Genomic DNA, 4,030 nt, shown 5'->3' with positions numbered 1-4,030 from the left:
CGGCAATGCGGACCAGACTCTGACACCGGTCATACAGGGACCTGACAGCCTGTATCAAAGGGCCCGATACCTCATACTCCCGGAGGACTTAAGAGTGTGACCCCTCTGTAATTGGAGCACCTCTGTAATTGGTGGTCCCCCTTTTTTAACAGGTGACCACCACCCCAGTGTGCCAATTGCCCCTGAAGGGGAATTGCCCCTGATGTCCATGCAATTTTGCAGAGTCGCGCCAACCAACACAACCCTACAACATCTAGAGCCTTAAGGAACCCACATCAATGCCAACTTTATGGAGAAGAAATTAATCCTTATATAATCCAATGTTTTCAGGTTTTATACGGTGACTATGCCATAATACAGGATCAAAACTCAAAAACTGCTATTTAATTTAGGAATAATAACAGGTCAGGCTAAAAGAGCAACCACAGTTCACCCTCCTGTCACAGACTGTCACAACACTGATCAACAGCATTGTCATGTTTCTGGGTCATTTTCAGATCCACATGCAGAATCATTTACAGAATGGAGTGAATATGATATAGGGACTTTATTTACAACAACATAATAAAGTGCAAAATGACCTATGCGCATTTTATCCTGGGATACATTCAGAACCATAATAAATGGGACATTGACCAACATATTTGATTTTGATGATGGCACTCATCAAAATGTAAATTTTGTATCTGGAAAAAATAGCATTTTTCCAGAAACAAAAGTTTCTGTATCTGAAAAAGATGGATCTGGAATATACACTGCTCAAAAAAATAAAGGGAACACTCAAATAACACATCCTAGATCTGAATGAATGAAATATTCTCATTGAATACCAATGGAGGCCTGGATTTGGAGCCACACCCAAAATTAAAGTGAAATGTTCCCTTTATTTTTTTGAGCAGTATATTAAAAAGTGTTATCAGGAAAACCTCCAAGCACACTAGTTTTTCCTTAACATTTTTACAAATAATGATGACAACCTTGACAACATAGAATAAATAGCTCCTAATTTTCATAAATATTTTGTAAGTGTGTAAGTGTGGTCTAAATTGTGCCATGTGATGAACTGGCAACCTGTCCAGGGTGACCCCACCTCTTGCCCATTGGCCACTGGACATAGGCACTAGCATCCCTCCAGACCCCACTAGGGATAAAGGTGTAAGAAAATGGATGGATGAGTCAAAATTGGCCAAAGAAATTACAGAGCCCACAGTAACTGAAACACTAAATGATGCATTAATAAGTAGGAATCCAGATTGCAGGTGGTGCTCACAGTAGTGGAAGGAAAAGAAAATATAGATATAGTAAATACATGTAATAAAAGGTCAACTGACTTTGATGGTATTGACACGGTAACAAGAAGGTGATTCAGAGTTTTATAAATTAAAAAAGTGGTTTGATATTAATAAATTATCACTAGATTGAGATAAAACCAAGTTTATATTATTTTGGAATTGTGAATGGGATACATAGTAAAATTTGCAGAGTAAATCTTACTCAATTTGAGGAAAATTTTACCCTAAAAAAGACATTTGATCCCAGTCTAAATAGAGTAAAATTTACTGTCATGAAATTATGGAGTAAAATCAACTTTATTTAATGCAAAAACTTTAATCAATGCGATGAGAATTTACTCAAAGTTGTTTAAAAGATAAGCCACTCTACCATATTTTCACTCCAAGTAGGATATAATTTACTCTAAATAGAATTGCATTTTTTTCTAAGTAGAGATAACTTTTACTATGAGTAGAAGGGAATTTTACACTAAATATAATCAAATTTTATTCCAAATAATGTCAAATTGTGCTCTGAAAAGCACAAAATTTTACTCCTAATTTAACTGAATGGTACTCCATAAAGTGCTACACTAAAAAGCCGTTAACACTGAATTAAATTCTAAATAGAACCAATTTAACTTTATTTCACTCACTATGCAATTATATTTACAGCTATTATACACTGCTAAGTTTGTAAGAGTATAATACATAGATCAGAAATCAGTATTTTAACAGTCCTTTTTATTGTTCACATGAGACAGTGTGGAACAATATAAAAACTTACATCTCCATGACTGCATGACCTCTGTGAATGATAAGCTTTGGAACAGAAAACCAGTCCAATGGTCAGTAAAATGTATGCCAACTGAAAGCAATATAACTTTGATGCTTTAATGCCAGGGTTTTTGTAACATTAAGTGACGGTGGCAGGAGGTGCACAAGGATCAAAATGGATGACGTCACTGTCCCATCCTGGAAGAAAAAGAAAACTAAACATAAGCTGCCGAAAGTTCTTATTTCCAACTGTGTCAACACTTCCAGAATAAAGTTTAGCAAAAAGTGACGGCAGGTGGAAGTGTTGCACTTAATGTATAATGAACAAATTTATATAAAATTCTGTTACATTAAACACTTTCTTTATAATCCAGTCCAACTTACCATTTTCCACTTCTGTTGAGAATTCACCATTGTGAAGAAGGTACTGTTAAGAGAATAAAAATAAAAACTTTTGGCTCGTTATATTCTCTTGTGCTCCCAGATTCAATTGATTCCATGTGTGGAAACAAAAGCCTCACAGAGATGACAGTAAACGCTCCACATCCTACATTTTCAGTTTATTCTAACATTTAAAAGTATAAAATCACATTGACAACACAGACACTCCAAACACATTAAAACAGACATTCATTTACCTGAGACAAATGGAAAAGAAGAACAAAGAAAGAAAGAAAAGAAAGCAAAGACGTCTTTGCAAGAGCAAATCTGATTTGTTACTCCTGTGTGCAAAGTTTTATAGTAAAGGCGTATTCTTATCTTTAATTTATTCAAATAAGGCGTATCTTTGCTCAGCCAACCAGGAGCTGTCTTTGACCCTTTTTAAAGTTAGAAACTCCCTGCAATTTGTTTTCAAGATCTAACACCAGTTGTCACCTTTATCTAAACAAAGTGGAAGCAGCGCTTCTCCTCCACTGGCCTGAACTCCTGCTGTTTTACGGCTTTTCACAGATCAGTGTGAAGCTGGAACTTCTCCTGATTGTTTCCCACACAGACAAAGGGCAGTTCAGAAGATCTTAGCAAACAATCTGCTGTAACTACAGGTAACATAAAGGTTAATAGGGCAGAATAAGTTATCAATGTGAAAACTATAATTAGGCTATTTCAATCAAGACATGTTAAGTTTTAAAACTATCATATTCTAAATTTATTTTCTTAACAGCACTGATTGTCGTCAGACTGTGTGAGACCACAGCTTTGTTCAAGGACTTTCTGCTTGTAGACAGTGGGCCACTTCTCCAGGAACTTTGCAGAGATGGCTTCCCCGAACATCAATGTAAAATCTTGCTCAACCTGCAGAATAGATGAAGTCAAGTTTTTAAAAATAGTTTTGTTAAACAAACTTTCTCACATCCACCTTAACTTAAACCAGTGTTTTTCAACCACTGTTCCGCGGCACACTAGTGTGCCGTGAGTGATCGTCAGGTGGGCCGTGGAAATTATCCAATTTCACCTATGGTACCGTATTTTCCGGACTATAAGCTGCTTCTTTTTTCCTAAATTTTGAACCATGTGGATTGTAACCTGGTGTGGCTTTTCTGTGTATTTTTCTTCAACCACCAGGGGGCTCTCTAGCAGGAAGTGAATCATTAGAAGTCAAAATTGTAAATCAAAGAAGAACGCGTTAATTTTCATTTACAACAACCACATGCTAGCAACAGGGACGACGGAGAAATGTTTTCAAACTCATATGATGCACCTTTTAAGTTGAGGGCTGTCGAGCTGCCACTACAGGAGGGAAATAGAGCCGCTGCACTTCAGCTCGGCGTGAACGAAACCATGGTTAGTAGTGGCTAGCGGCGTAATCATGTATTTTTCTTACCACGAGATGGCAGTAGGTACAGAGCATTTTGCATTAAAACAAGAGAATTAGTGATGCATGAACGTTACAGGTAGCGGTGAGATCATCGTATCTAGCAAGACTGTGACGACAGTGATGGAAAAGACTGAAGCTCAGCAGTAGTTAGAAAGAACATGGGTCC

At 36.9% G+C, this 4,030-nt stretch overlaps 1 protein-coding gene and 1 long non-coding RNA gene across 7 annotated transcripts in view; one reads left to right on the top strand and one right to left on the bottom strand.

Moving 5' to 3' along the window:
• Positions 1-4,030, top strand: part of LOC106963732 (suppressor of cytokine signaling 1-like) — a 22,135-nt gene that overhangs the window by 11,035 nt on the left and 7,070 nt on the right. The window lies entirely within an intron of this gene.
• LOC106963733 (uncharacterized) overlaps positions 3,140-4,030 on the bottom strand; it is a 14,457-nt gene continuing 13,566 nt past the window's right edge. For all 6 annotated transcript variants that reach the window (XR_001428242.1, XR_001428246.1, XR_001428243.1 and 3 more), the window contains one exon: positions 3,140-3,341. This is a non-coding gene — a long non-coding RNA (uncharacterized LOC106963733). The remainder of the gene's footprint in view (positions 3,342-4,030) is intronic.

Source organism: Poecilia latipinna, unplaced genomic scaffold (genome assembly GCF_001443285.1).
Source record: "Poecilia latipinna isolate Pla-1442-1.1 unplaced genomic scaffold, P_latipinna-1.0 Scaffold1573, whole genome shotgun sequence".
Lineage (NCBI taxonomy): Eukaryota > Metazoa > Chordata > Actinopteri > Cyprinodontiformes > Poeciliidae > Poecilia > Poecilia latipinna.
The sequence above is the reverse complement of the archived record's forward strand: the minus strand, read 5'-3'. Positions and strand labels throughout refer to the sequence as shown.